We start from the raw sequence: 15,990 nt of genomic DNA on the forward strand, positions 1-15,990 counted from the left end.
CACGTTGACGCCAAAAGATTCTGTATATACTTATAGGATTTATATGGAACTGTGTGCACAAGTTTGTCTTATCTTTACGGTACTCACTGAAAACTATTTTGAAAATCCTGAGGCCAACAGCAGAAATCCGCTAAAACTTTGACAGTTTTCATAACCAATCGTGATAAATCGTGAACACCCCTGTAATACTTAGGCTACGTATTGACCCATCAATAAATTTTGTAAATCAGTAAATATTGTGTACCGAGGCTTATGGATTTTTAAATCGAATAGTGATGCTCTAAATTATAAATATAATGGTACTCCCTAATATACAGGGTGTAACTGAAATACACCGACAAACTTCAGGAAGCTGTTCCTGGGGTCAAAACAATTCATAACAAAACAAAGTTCATATAAATATATGTCCTAAAATGCATCGTTTTCCGTCTGTTTGTGTTTTTTTACAATAAATTATTTTCTAAACAACCATTAAAGGTAGAAAGTTAAAATTTTTAACATTTGCTAATCTAGTAAATATTGTCAGTTAAAAAAATGTTTAAATGTTTAGTTGACAAAATTCAAAATAGCGGCTCATTAAAATCTTTGATGATGAATCTCTTAAAAAGTGCTTCCTGTACAAAAGATGTACTAGAATCAAAAGATTTTATAAATTTTATTCTAAAACAAACGTAATTCACTTATTGAAATCACTCAAGAGATAAAAAAAGTTGTGGCATTTTTTTTAACTTAGTAATACATCAAATTTGCAAGTTTTTCCAAGATTAAAAAAATTAAAGTATTTTTCTTGTTTCAAAAGTTCATGTAATTATTTTTGCAGTATAAAAAAAGTTATTTTCGGTAAAAAAAATTAAACACGATAACTAGTTTTAAATTTGAAAAAAGTACATTGATACAAACAATCTGCATGACTTAATTTTCATGCTTTCAAGACACAGCTGATTAGAACAACCATGAAGTCATATATTTCATTGCTTATTTTGGAAAAGATATCATATGTAATCACTTTCACTCGTAAAACATTATTAGTCAATAGTGCTCTTATTCTATTAAGATGGCAGATATTTTGTAGGTGTATTTCACTTACACCTTGTACATATATTTGAACCCTTTAGATAACGTTTCTGGTGCTGTGGGAAGAGTTTGCTGTGAAAACGTTAGCAGTCTAGTGACAATGAATAATCACATTTGACTTATGTTTGGGAACAGATCGAAACTATCGTAAACGTTACAGCCAATCCAATAATTGGAACAGAAACTTGCCTCTAGTCCTGATATATCTTATGGTTCCTTTTTTTGTTATCCAAAAACGTTGCAAATAAATTGAATACAAATGCCATCCATTACCTAGATATTGTTACAATTAAACGCTAGAACACCAGTCTAGTTCAAGTCACTTAAAACAACATAGAACGTACAACAGAACTACCTAGATTAGGCCAAAAAATTTCAGACTGGCGTTTGGAAGGACTTTATATAAAACCACCAAAATCTCATCTAGGATCTCTTTCTATACTTATGTACTTAACTAATTTTAGTATATTTTCTATCAAGATAGTTAAAAGGGTTAGATCGTTAATGGCGATCAGTATATTAAATTGGATTGCATTACATTGTTTTCAAAATAAACTATTTTATATTGCAATTAACAAATCCATATTTCGTGCAAAGAAGATCAATATTACCAAAAAGGCATTCACTTCCTTCCTAAAATCAAAAGTAAATGATTATGCCGGTATCATTTGTTAATTTTAATCTTAAATACATGGAGCTGAACAATAATTATTTTGGAGTAATCCTTGTATTTTAGTATTATACCGCAAAAAACTTAGATCAATCGTGAACTAAAGTAAAAAGAAGACAAAATTTATCAGCTGAAAATGTATGCTGAGGACTACGATAGCTGAGAAGATGGGGAGAAAAAGTGGTGGATGCACCATTAGTAATGCTGACCGGGAATCTGCTCAGCCTGTGACAGTTTAATGAACTACTGTAATACTGCACGCCTACTGTGTTTAATGAAGCAGAAAATTGCTTAGCTTCGAGCTTCATTCTGAGAAGGACAGAAATGAGTAAAGTCTGTGATCATTAGAACAAACAAGAATTTTCCCACATTGACCTGACATATTAGTACCTAACTAAAACTGCATGATTTTGTTTTTAGTAACTTATTGACTAATTCAACATGGGAAGTAATGTAATAATGTTTTTTGTCATCATCATTTGCTCATTGTCAACATTGATAGAATTAGCGGCAAAAATCAGTCTTTATTTCATTGAATATAACTGTACATTTTCATACGTCTTCTCATTTATTTATGAAGTTGATATAGTCGTATAAACCAATTTTTTATCTCCTTTTAGCTAAAAATATAAAATAGCTGGAATGGAACAAAATAAAACATATTGTACAGAAAGAGCCAGTGAGTGCTTAGTATGTAGCAGTTTGCTCAGATATACGTAATATGTCATTTACATACTCTATTCCATAGAGACATAATTTGCAGTAGGTACTTTTATTTTGGCAGGCCTCGTAACGAACTCAGTCACCGACAGCGCCAGCATAGTTAAAATGGCTATATTCACTCGAGTAGGCTTACGACTTGATATTTGGCGAAGAAGTTTACCAGCATAATTTACGCTCAATTTGCCGGAGCGGGTCTGGCGAGAAATTGATTTCCAATTGGATGTTTACCTCCACCCAAAATGGCAGTAAGATCGAGTCAATGATACGTTCAACTAGACGTATTCTATACACTATAGTGGTTAGTATTGTATTATGCTGTATTATAAAATTCGTGCACAAGATATACCTAACATTAATGTACTTTTAAAACGTAAAAACTTTAAGGAATGTGCGAGATTATGGAGCCAAAGAAGATGTCACGTTCGATTCAGTGGTTATGGTTATCCTTTTTGCTGGCCTCATGCTAAGAGCAAGCCATTAAGGATATCAGGTTTAAAATTAAGTTTATTTATAACAGCAAATCGCCATAATGTAAGGATTCCTGATAATATCCCTATTGTATCTAAGGCTCAGGTGCAGCAAGCGGTATTGATCCCATCGTAGTAAAATAAAAGTACTCAGCTTAAGTAACAAATACAGTAATTACTAGTTCCCAAGAAGTGCAAGTAATAATACTCGTTTCTTTCACAGATTACCCTTGCAAGGAAGATACATAGAGGACTTTCAAATTTCTATAAAACTTAAAAGAATTTGCAATCTCTATATGCTTAAAAAATAAAATCAAGGAAAATCGTAAACAGTACACCAGTATTATACCGAGTCATAAGTTGCTAAGAAAATTACAATTTTGACTAAAAATATTGCTTTAAATATGTTCCTATATCATAGATTTGTTTGTTAATTTTGTAAAAAGAATGTCATACGGCAATGGTATCACTGAATTTAATACAATATTTTATATTTAAATTTTTCAAAAGTTTTGTTTAGTTGTTAAAATTTAGTTTGGTAATATTTTTGATGTGAAAAAAGATGTGTAAAATACGCTGTAAATCACTGGACTCCATTAATGTATATATATATGTATGTATTATGTATGTATGAATATATATTAATGTAATGAAAATAACTAAAACCCTTTAAATTAAAACTTTTTATTACATACACGTGTTTCGGTTTTTAACCACTTCAGTGTACATTAACCTCTAAATAAATAAATAAATAATAAACAATGAGATATACACATGTGGACCTTTTAAACATATGTTAAATTTAAATGACACAGTTGTAATTTTCTTATTAGTAATCTGTATTTAATATTTTAATTTTTTTCAAAAATTGGATTTGTCTTATTTTTCAGATTACTATTTAAAATGTTATGAGGATCTTTATTATAATTTAGATAAATGTGTAATTCTTCTTTTGTGTTTAATTTCTCTCCTTTTCTTTCGATATCTAAAATTTCCATGTTCTTTTCAATATTTGTGTAGTTATGGTCAGTCTCCAATAGGTGTTCAGCAAAATTTGATTTTATTGTAGACATGTTATTTGTTTTTAAAGCTTGTATGTGTTCTTTAAACCTTTTATTAAAATTTTCTTCCAGTTTGCCCAATATAATAGCTTTCACAGTCACTACGGTTAATTTTGTATACTCCAGATTGTTTGTATAATTCCTGTTTGTCATCATTTTGGTTGACTTTGTTTTCAATAAGTTTAAATGTATTATTTCTTGTTTGGTGACTGATGGTGAATTTTGAATTTTGAAAGGTTTTTCGAACAGCTTTGTTTAATTTAGTATTGAATGGTACACATATATATATTTTTGAATTTCTGTAGTATTATGATTAGGTAGTATTTTGTTGGTTTTATTAATTTTTCTTCTTTTCTTCTTAATCATTTTGTCTACAATTTGGGGTTGATATCCATTTTTGACAGCTAGGTATTTTATTATTTTTATTTCTTTATTTTTATTTTCATCACTCATTGGTATATTTAACATTCTGTTTACCATTGAGTGAAATGCTGCTAATTTGTATTTCCAAGGATGGTTAGAGGATGATGGTATTAGAAGATCTGTTTGGGTTGTTTTTCTATAAATTTCAAATGAGTGCTTTCCATTAAGATTAGAAATATTTATATCAAGAAAGTTAATTTTGACTTTTTGGATTTCTTTAGAAAACTTAATTGTTGGTGATATAGAATTGAGAAATGTTAAAAATGTTAAAATTTCATTACATTAATATAAATAGATAACCCTATAAGTGGAGTGAATAACATAATAATATATATACACACATATGTGTGTGTGTGTATGTGTGTGTGTGTGTGTGTGTGTGTGTGTGTGTGTGTGTGTGTGCGCGCGCGTGTGTGTGTGTGTGTGTGTGTGTGTGTGTGTGTGTGTGTGTGTGTGTGTGTGTACATATTTCTTAGTTGAGCAGTCCTCTTATATTTCGGCATTTGTAGTTTTCAAAACGAATTAAAAATATAATGAAAAAAACGTTGAATTCTTAAAATAAAACGTTATCAAATAAAATATAAATAATTTCTTTTGTTGTTTTATATATTTTTGAAAACTTTCTGATATCAAAACATTCTGAAATATTGAAAGACTGTATAACTAAAAAGGCTTCATGTTTATATGCTACATGTAATAGTTATTTTACAAGTCTCAAAAAAACACAATACTAAGATTTATATTTCTTGAACATCTTCATTTCAATTTTCTACGAACGTTTTTATATGGGTATGTTCTCAGAATTTTGAGTTAAAACGTGTTGCATATACACGTGTATTATTACTTATCTAATTAAACTCATAAATGATAAGAAAACTATTAATGTCCTGCAGTATAACAAGTATTTTCATAAACGGTATGTTAAAAATTTATTTTTATTTTTTTAACTGGCCTATAGTAGGAAATCCAAATTCATGCCACAGTTAGACACGTGCGAAATCTGCTACCTATAGCCTGTCTTTTTACTTGTAGTCGCACTACAATTTAACCACGGTTTCGAATCTTATATACCTTGTGTGAAGTGAATTTAAAGTAAACAATGAATGATAAACCTAAACATAATAGACAAAAGTAATTTACACTTCAAGATTAAAAGTAGCTCGATTACTAAATGGAAGGTAATGGAAAGTCACATACAAAGCCGCCAGAGTTGAGGGTTGTTTCACTTTAGAATAAGGCGTTGACATTGGTGTCCGCGACGTTGTTGCATCTAGAATGCAAAGAACTCCACGCTTCATATGCATATAACATTGAAACCATCTCGATAACTTCGAGCTATGATTGCTTCCAACTTTATTTAAATAAGCCAACAGATAACATATTGTACATTTTTGTTCTGTATTGCTAGCCTTCATAAGTGGCTAAGGAAGGCTTGTATTTTCCATAATTGAAAACTGTGAAAATTATATGATTCTTTAGATGGAAATAAATCAATATTATCATTATTTGTATTTTATTAGTTGTATTTTTATTTAGTGCACGTATTGCTGTACTTTAATAAGATTATGTATTAAGAAAATTGTAAAAGAAGTATATTTCGAAGGAGTATATTTCGCACGTTTCTATCTCAATTTCTAACTAGTTAAAGTATTAATACACGTGCATGTGCAATAAGTTTTAGCTTAAAGTTATGAGATAAATCTCATATTAAAATTTATTAGAAAATAGAAATTTACAAGTTCAGGAACTACATGTCTTTACACCTCATAAAATGGGTAGTATATTTTGTGAGATGTTATACTTTTATCACATCAAACAAAGAAGAATGTGAGTATTTTATGAAATTTAAGAGTTTGAATTATTAGAAAGGTAAGTATGAGGTGAACTCAATCAGACGATATTGTGGAGAGAACCTAAATTACAGAGAGCGGCGATGACGTCACGCCCTTAACACTTAGAGTGCTAATCCCGTAATTTTACGGAACGGCGAAACTTCCGAAGAATGCTAATCCCGTAGTTTTACGTGGTTGTCATTTCAATTGGCATTATATTACATTATCCGTATTTAAACGGGTTTTGCCTACTCTACAATGTTATTTGGGTTTTTAGTAACACAATTCACCGCTAGAAAGCGTCAGATGTATTGTATGAGCTTAATGACAAAGCAACTTCGGCCGCGTTGTTTACGTGCCGCTGACGTGACGTTCGTTGCAACCGGCAGTCGATGTCGATGTCGCAATCATGGCTTCTTGCAGCTTGAACGACGTTGCGATCAGTGATGTATTAGATGAAGATAGTTTTTATTGGTGTAGATAGTATTTTTGACGATTCTGACATTGATCCTGATTTAATGGAAGAAGATTAGACACATACTTCAGGTAAGAATAAGTAAGTCTATTTATCATATAAACATCAGTCTAAAAGTTTGGTTATGTTATTGTTTTCGTGAATCAAACTATAATTTGTATTATAATAAATTAACTTTATTCAACTAATATTTTATTCTTATGAATAAAATGAAAATATATTCATATTTTACATAGTATATTATTATGTTACAGATGCTGAAAACAGTGCTGACAGCGAAAGTGATGCCGACGCATCAATATGACGGCATAGTTTTTTGTCAAAAAACTACAAAACATAAAAACATGATTTGTATTATTCAAAGGACAGTTTATATTTGTAAATGGGTCATTGTAAATAATTGTATACATGCTTAGTTTAGTAAGTTAGATAAAAAAAACTGTCTCAAAAAATAATTTTTTTTTTCAAAAATATATGTTTTTAAAAAACATTTTTTTGTGTAGTTTTTTAAAAAACCACTAACAATCTCACGTTAAAAGAAAGACGAAAGTAAGCTGAATTAAGGCATGTAAGTATTTTTTTCATACCTTAAATACTTTTTTTTAAATAAATTTTTGAAAACCACCAAAAACGCCCAGCATTCTACAGAGTTACATGTCATTTAGGGCCAGCACTCAAAGTGTTAACGCTTCCGGCCTCCGTTCACTTCCTTGGCCGCAATTACGGCAACGTTAAGACCAATATAAAGTAAAGATTAATATTACTTACTTTAAAAGATCCCTCCAGAACTATTGATTTGATTTAATTTAATTATTAAAAGGTACCTACATTACAGAATGTAGGTGCCTTTTAATAATTTACAAAATTGATAATTATTATTGGACAAGGTATTTGAGCAATGAAAAGGTCTGTATTATTTTCTCACATTTATTTACTACTATAAATGAAACCCATGATAATGTCAACACAACAAAACCCGGCTATGAAATATGATAATCATGAGCGTCAATTTATTTTGAATGGCTGAGTAGCAAGTGTGTCAGAAGATTGAACGTCAAAAGGCGTTCATATATTTAACTGAGAAATTTGTCAATCCATTTCAATTACAAGTACTCTTCAATCTGTAAGAATATTCCGACTAATAATCAATATTATCAATTAATTGTTGGAATCGGCTCAACATAAAATGCAGCAGGTTTATTCTAGGATTTTATTAATCACGAATGTATTAAAATACACGAGACATTAAAGATTATTATATTTCATCTGGGAATAAACAATAAAAAATATAAAACAATAAGAATAATTTTACTGCAATACGAGCTTTTCATTACCTTTATAACATAAAAAGAAATAAAGTGGGATGTGGCAGACAGTCTCATGCTTTGAACACGTCACATTATCATGCAAAAATCAGCGTATTAAAACCCTATAATTTTTTCACCGGTCAAAGAAACTCTGATTAACAACCAACAATCTATAATAACGAACAGCCGAATAGACTTGACCAATAAGTTTTTGCCAGACCATGTGATCTTTGCCAAAGTAAGTAATCTAATATTTGGCAATGGTAATGTTTCTAGGATACAAACTCGATACACTTTCCTTCAAAATTAAATTCTTGAAATATGTTAAACGTAACAGCAATGTTTAAAATGTTCGTTAAAACGATCAGCCACAATCCCATGGAGTGTTAAGCACACCAACGAATTCGGTGTTGCGTTTATAGAAATTAATGTTCATGCAAAGTTTTTAAATCTATTGGCTTGTAGTTTGTTCTCGAGATTTCGTGCAGACATCAATAAAATCTTTCAAGAACCTGCTTTGGTAACCCTTAACTAAAAATAATTCATGAGTATTTCAATAACTTTATATCTAAATACATTTGACCTATTTTTCAATTTTTTTACACAGCTCTGTAACTGCCGGTATTACTTTACATCGGACTGTTACAGTTCAAGCAAATGTATTGTAATTTTTACCAAAACTTATTTTTGAAATAGTGCTTCAAGCGCGCCAAATAGATGGACTTAAGTGAATATATACATATTTGTGTGTGTGTGTGTGTGTGTGTGTGTGTGTGTGTGTGTGTGTGTGTGTGTGTGTGCGTGTGGGTGTGTGTGCGCGCGCGCGTGTTTCTTATTATACATCTCAGTCAGAAATAAAATTTGTCAAGAAATAAATTATAGTTGAAGCTCCATTTGTTGCAGTTGTAATTTAAAAGTACGGATTTCAACATTATTTACTCTGAAAGAAATTCAAAATCCTTTCCAATGAAAACGTGATCGCATTTCACAGCTGAATGAGTCTTCGTCGCTTAGAGATATCACTTTCTAGAACAGTATTCAAGTACTTTCTTTGAAAAATAACCTGCTTCATAAAAAAACATTATTCTTGTGTTATATCTAGAATGAAATACTTTGGATTGTACAAAACAAAATAGTGGCCAAAGAATAAATTTTAAATACCAACATCTTAAATAGAAATTTAAAAACCATTGTTAATCATTTTAAAATATATATGGTTGAAAAAGCTATATTGTTACAATACATATGGTATTGTTTCTTTGTAATGTGTATTTAATATATTCCAGAGTGAAATATATTTACAATTTAATTTTATAATTTCGAGTAATAATTATTATTCTGATTGACGAGTCAAATAACATTTAACCAGTGATAAAAATCATAAAAATGAATGGCAATGAACAATTTTAGAGGGTAAATAAAACGACGATTCCAGGCGAGTTCAAAAATCAAATGAGCCAAAGTGCAAAACATGCAATAGAGATAAATTTAAAGAATTAGGAAGTCGCAGTGGAAAACGCAATGTATATGACACCGGCTATAAGGAAAAGATTAGAGACATAAGCAATTTCTAATAGAATTCATTATTACTAACACGGTAATAGCCTACATTTAAATAATGAACGACCAATGACATATTGATTACTAATGTACAACATTTAAAAACATCTCAAGTTCTGCTCACTAATAGCTTTAGAACAGAACAGCAATTGCTCAACACAAAAACAAGGTCATTAAGACTTTCACAGCTATTGGGCACTGAGTGATCACCTTATACTCTCAGTCTGAGTCTACAATACAAGTAGTTGCCACAGGTAGACTACTGTACAATAACTGTCTAGTTATTATTCAAGTACTTAACTGCTTGTAAATCAGATTCACTAATATTCTCCGAGAGGCAGTCTCATTAAATCGATAGAGGATGTTTTCCTAAAAGAAATCGTTAGTAGAATTGGTTTCCATGGAAGTCGAAATAGGTATGTATCAAAAGACTTTAAAATATTGTGCAATGATGTTGTCACAGATCATACTTTTCTGCCTTAACAAGCTTAAAACCAACAAGTTTGAAGGCAGGGACATAAATTAAACTTGTTAAGTTCGGAAAATTCATATCTGTAAAGATATTCCTCACTGTCTAAAATTATTCACATAAATCATATTATTTTAAAACTATTTTGAAAATGTGTTTGTTTTTAACATTTACAGTCGCTCTATTTAATTTTGAGCACAATATTCATAAAATAATTATTAAATAGGACTAATGTTATTTCAGCAGAAGGTCCAAATATATTTTACTTAAATAATTCAAAGATCGCACCTTATTCATACAAGTAGACTAATTCCATAGCTCCTAAAAATAATATAAGCATTGGAGTAAAATGGTATGATATTTAAAGTCTCATAAATGTATTAAAATCCTACAGTTTTTTAGTTTAATCAGTAAAAGGTTTTTCATTTTTTGTTAGTATATAAAATTTCCAAAGGGTATAATATTTTTACAAACCTCGTGTTGCAGTACATAAACATCTTTATTGATGCACAGAGTTCAAAACTTCAGAGTTTATTCACCAACAAATCAGCTTATATTACAGATACCTAATTTAATTAATTCTCTGCTTTAACAATATATACAAGGCAGCATTACGCCACATTACATATTGTGCAACAGGCTTCCGCTGAGGTTGCTTGAAAATTTTCAAGTCTATGTTTAGGCTACATAATGTGTTACTAGGATTCATGTTAAAATGTCATATAATTGTACTCAGTTTGCTTACACATTTATTAATACAGCATTTTATCGTTGCCATCGTGGTACCCACATACAGCTATAAAAACAGATAGATAAACAGAGAGACATAAAATAATTTTGTCGAGCCCCTTAAGCTTTTCGCTAACGCTCAGCCAATGAGATCTACCGAAACCCTTAAACATATGAAACACTCTTCGACATTTTTATGCATAAGGGTTAATACATCTTGTAATTGTTTTGAAGAGCATTTTTCTACACCATACTATTTCTATAGCTATATTTCCTAATATAGAAATTTATTAACCAATTGGTTACGCTAAGACTAATTCACTTACAACTGTCTTAATTTAATATGACATAAATGTATAGAATTAGTCATTTTGATAGAATCACATCCACTGTCTCAATAATACCTATGAGATTGTTAATACATCAGTTTAAATTCAGTTTAAATATACTTATAAACTATTAAATCTTGTAGACTTTTAAAACCTTTTGTTATTTGAAATGGGCACAAATAAAATTTTTGGATACGAAACGTGGATCTAAAAGTAGACTGTAATGGCGTATAAAGAATAAGAGAGAGGTCACAAGTGATTTGTATGCTTTTCATGAAGGAAAGTAACTCCTTGATATTGATTTTGTTTTCTTGTTGTGTAAGAGTTCAATTTTATACCCTGTTTTTTTTTTCTTAAATGAGAAAACGTTTATTTTGACAAGTAGGTGTGTCGATTTATTTTTTTTTCGTCGATAGTCGTCGTCGTCATTCCATTAGAAGGAGTCGATTTGAGGTTAGGGAACCTCTCTACTCGGGGCAGTGCAGTTAGCCGGAGCTCCGATGTGACCGCTGCAGCGTCTGGCGACGACTGACGAAAACGCGTCTCTGCGCATGACCGGCTGGCGGCCTACTTATACAGCCGATCCGACAAGGGACAGAGAGTTTTGCTTGCTAACGTCGTGGAGTGAAGCCAATTCGAGGAGAAGAGTTTTCGCTTGCGGACGTCGGTTTATGAAGTCTGAAGTCGAGTCGAGGAATACGAGAGCCCTGTACGAGAGAATACGCAGTCGGCATATATCGTCTTTTGGTGAGTCACCCCGAATTGTAAGTTAATCATTAAGGGAATTTAAAAACAGTACGAATATTGAATATAAAAACTAGTGCTGATTCGTTAACCTTGAATTCTACGGAATCTTTGAAAAATTAATAATTCGGTGCGTAGTATAGGTTATTTCGTTTAGTGACAGTAGTGTATCTATTAATTATAGATTCCATTACCTTTCACTACCTATCCTAGTTTGCAAACGGGTATTTTGCATCCTATAAGCCGCGTAGGCTTGTTATCCTATTCCTAAAATTAATAATTCGGTGCGTAGGATAGGTTAACAGCAGCTTATAGGTTATCTCGTTTGGTGACAGTAGTGTATCTCTATCAAATATAGGTTCTATTACCTTTCACTACCTGTCCTAGTTTGCAAACGTGTATTTTGCATCCTATAAGCCGCGTAGGTTTGTTATCCTATTCCTAAAATTAATAATTCGGTGCGTAGGATAGGTTAACAGCAGCTTATAGGTTATCTCGTTTGGTGACAGTAGTGTATCTATCAAATATAGGTTCTATTACCTTTCACTACCTGTCCTAGTTTGCAAACGTGTATTTTGCATCCTATAAGCCGCGTAGGCTTGTTATCCTATTCCTAAAATTAATAATTCGGTGCGTAGGATAGGTTAACAGCAGCTTATAGGTTATCCCGTTTGGTGACAGTAGTGTTTCTATCAAATATAGGTTCTATTACCTTTCACTACCTGTCCTAGTTTGCAAACGTGTATTTTGCATCCTATAAGCCGCGTAGGCTTGTTATCCTATTCCTAAAATTAATAATTCGGTGCGTAGGATAGGTTAACAGCAGCTTATAGGTTATCCCGTTTGGTGACAGTAGTGTATCTATCAAATATAGGTTCTATTACCTTTCACTACCTGTCCTAGTTTGCAAACGTGTATTTTGCATCCTATAAGCCGCGTAGGTTTGTTATCCTATTCCTAAAATTAATTAATTCGGTGCGTAGGATAGGTTAACAGCAGCTTATAGGTTATCTCGTTTGGTGACAGTAGTGTATCTATCAAATATAGGTTCTATTACCTTTCACTACCTGTCCTAGTTTGCAAACGTGTATTTTGCATCCTATAAGCCGCGTAGGCTTGTTATCCTATTCCTAAAATTAATAATTCGGTGCGTAGGATAGGTTAACAGCAGCTTATAGGTTATCCCGTTTGGTGACAGTAGTGTTTCTATCAAATATAGGTTCTATTACCTTTCACTAACTACCTGTCCTAGTTTGCAAACGTGTATTTTGCATCCTATAAGCCGCGTAGGCTTGTTATCCTATTCCTAAAATTAATAATTCAGTGCGTAGGATAGGTTAACAGCAGCTTATAGGTTATTGCGGTTAGCGCCAGTAGCGTATCTATTCATTATAGGTTACACTACCCTTCACTACCTATCCTAGTTTGCAAACGCGTATTTTGCATCCTATAAGCCGCGTAGGTTTGTTATCCTATTCCTAAAATTGATAAATTCGGTGCGTAGGATAGGTTAACAGCAGCTTATAGGTTATCTCGTTTGGTGACAGTAGTGTATCTATCAAATATAGGTTCTATTACGTTTCACTACCTGTCCTAGTTTGCAAACGTGTCTTTTGCATCCTAAAAGCCGCGTAGGCTTGTTATCCTATTCCTAAAATTGATAATTCAGTGCGTAGGATAGGTTAACAGCAGCTTATAGGTTATTGCGGTTAGCGCCAGTAGCATATCTATTCATTATAGGTTACACTTCCCTTCACTACCTGTCCTAGTTTGCAAACGCATATTTTGCATCCTATAAGCTGTAGAGGTTTGTTATCCTATTCTTAAAAGTTAATAGTTTGGTGCATAAGATAAGTTAGGTGTATGTACTTGGTCAATCTACTAGATATAGCATATATAAACCTTTCTATAGCTCATGATAATATATTTTGCTTACTTTAAGTCGTGTAGGCCTAATAGCCTAAGCTCAAAGTTATTGATCAACGCCAGAATAGGCTGGGAACTTAATTTAGGCTATCTAGCTAACAGCCTTGTTTACAGATATATTATTCATTGGCTTAATAAACCTCTGAATTCTCAGCCCGGTTTCTAAATAATATTTGTTTGGTGCCCTGTAAATCGCATAAGCTTTACTTCCTACTTCGAAGAGTATGTTTCAAAGCGAATGTTAGGTTGTAGGCTATAACAAACTTTTAATGCTTGTTAATATTAGCATATTTGATACTAAGGGCTTAAAGAGGAAAATAGTACACACGAAATACCTGTGTTATTGCTGAACAAGGATACTTGTATTAAATAACCTAATATATATTTGCTTGAAGGGATTTAGCTGCTTCACAGGAGAGAGATATAACACAAGACTTCCCTTAGACATTTTGCTTCCAGCTTAACTTATAAACTTATACGTTAACGTTAGTCTTGTTAGTATAGAGGAGGAATCTGTTGGTTTAATATATTTAATATTTTATTTTGATACTATAAAGTCAAAACATAACCTCAGCTTAACACAGCACAACAACACACTGAAGGAAGAAGAAACGAGCAGACGATACTGAGACCGGTTTGAGCCAACGGCTGTGGAATAAAGATCTCGCGGACCACCGATATTTAAAAATCTGTTTTTCTCACGCACAAATAATTGTCAAATAGTCGTCGTTACAATAGGATTTATTTCTAAACGTCGCATTCTAGAACGGGGCATTGACAGCTCTAATCAATCACATTTATCCACGTAAAATCGCGAAACATAGAACAGAAAACTGTGATGATATCGTTCTATTGAAGAGTGCGAATAACTGAATTCGCTCTGAACGAGTCTGAGATTTTCTGTTCACTCACGTTTAACCTTGTGTATCATATCGATCTCTACCAGCGTACGGTGAGGGCGCGGGTAAGATAGAAATAGCTATAAGTCGATATCACAACCCTGGAATAGAACCCAGCACGACTGCAACTATCAGGGCAGACGATATAAAAAGCGATTTCACCGAAACACCTCACATAAAATGGCGCCCGAACAATTGGACTGAAAAGAATAGAAATCGAAAGACAAAATACTAAGTGATACGACAGAGACAACTTAAAATACACAAACTTACTGCGAATAACTATTGAAAATGGATCTATACATTTTAAGGTTTCTGAGAACCATTCTAAACCTTCTTGGATGGAACGTATTTTGGATGTATATTAATGGAGGAGAAAGCGGTACTACAAGCGATACAAAGAAAAACAGATTCAAAAACAACGAAGCCTCCGCCTACGACGTCCACTTCTACTGGAGTAATACCAAAGACCGTTCAAACAGGACATCCGATAAATCCTCAGACTTTGGTAACTCCAAGCGCCGATGACGGCAATATATCAACCGACTTCGATGCAAGGGTTAGCTGGGTTTATAAGCTCACCAAACCGCAGCTACAAGCTGAACTTAATAAATATGGAGTACCGAATGACGGAAATAGCCAACAGTTGCGAGCAGAATTAGTGCGATTAGCACGAAGTGGGATTGCGAAGAGCCCTTCCCTCGGATTTGCTCCTACGGAATATGGAAGTGTGAGTCGAGCAACGAGCGGCGAAACTCTCCCAAATAACGAAAATGTGCAATCGAAGACAGGAACAGAGATGGAAGTTATTAGAGAGATGCTTGGTCTCCCGCCTACCGCTACGTTCGAAGAAGTTAAGCGAATAATGTCAGGAGCTGTACGACCACAGTCCCAACTCGTAGCGACTAGAGGAACTACTTTCGAACAAACAACCCCGAGAGAGTTGAGCCAGAATTCAGAGTATGAATTGATGGCATCCCGGAACGTACATCCATCAAACTCGCTACCACAACAGTATTACGAGTTCACTAATACGCAGTCAGGAAACATGGCGTCTGGTTTCGAGAGTAACCCACACAGCATTTCAGACACCGCTACATTGTGCAATATGGTACGCAAATGGAATCTTCGTTTTGATGGCAGGAGAGATACTGACGCCATATCGTTCTTAGAACGAACTACACGAATTGATGGATGCTTATGAAGTCCAAAAAGATCGAATGCTAAAAGCTCTACCTGAACTGCTAAAAGAGAGTGCACTTTTGTGGTACAGAAATAATCGAGATATTTGGGCAAACTTTG

The sequence above is a fragment of the Homalodisca vitripennis genome, chromosome 5, assembly GCF_021130785.1.
Source record: "Homalodisca vitripennis isolate AUS2020 chromosome 5, UT_GWSS_2.1, whole genome shotgun sequence".
In the NCBI taxonomy this organism is placed as follows: Eukaryota; Metazoa; Arthropoda; class Insecta; order Hemiptera; family Cicadellidae; genus Homalodisca; species Homalodisca vitripennis.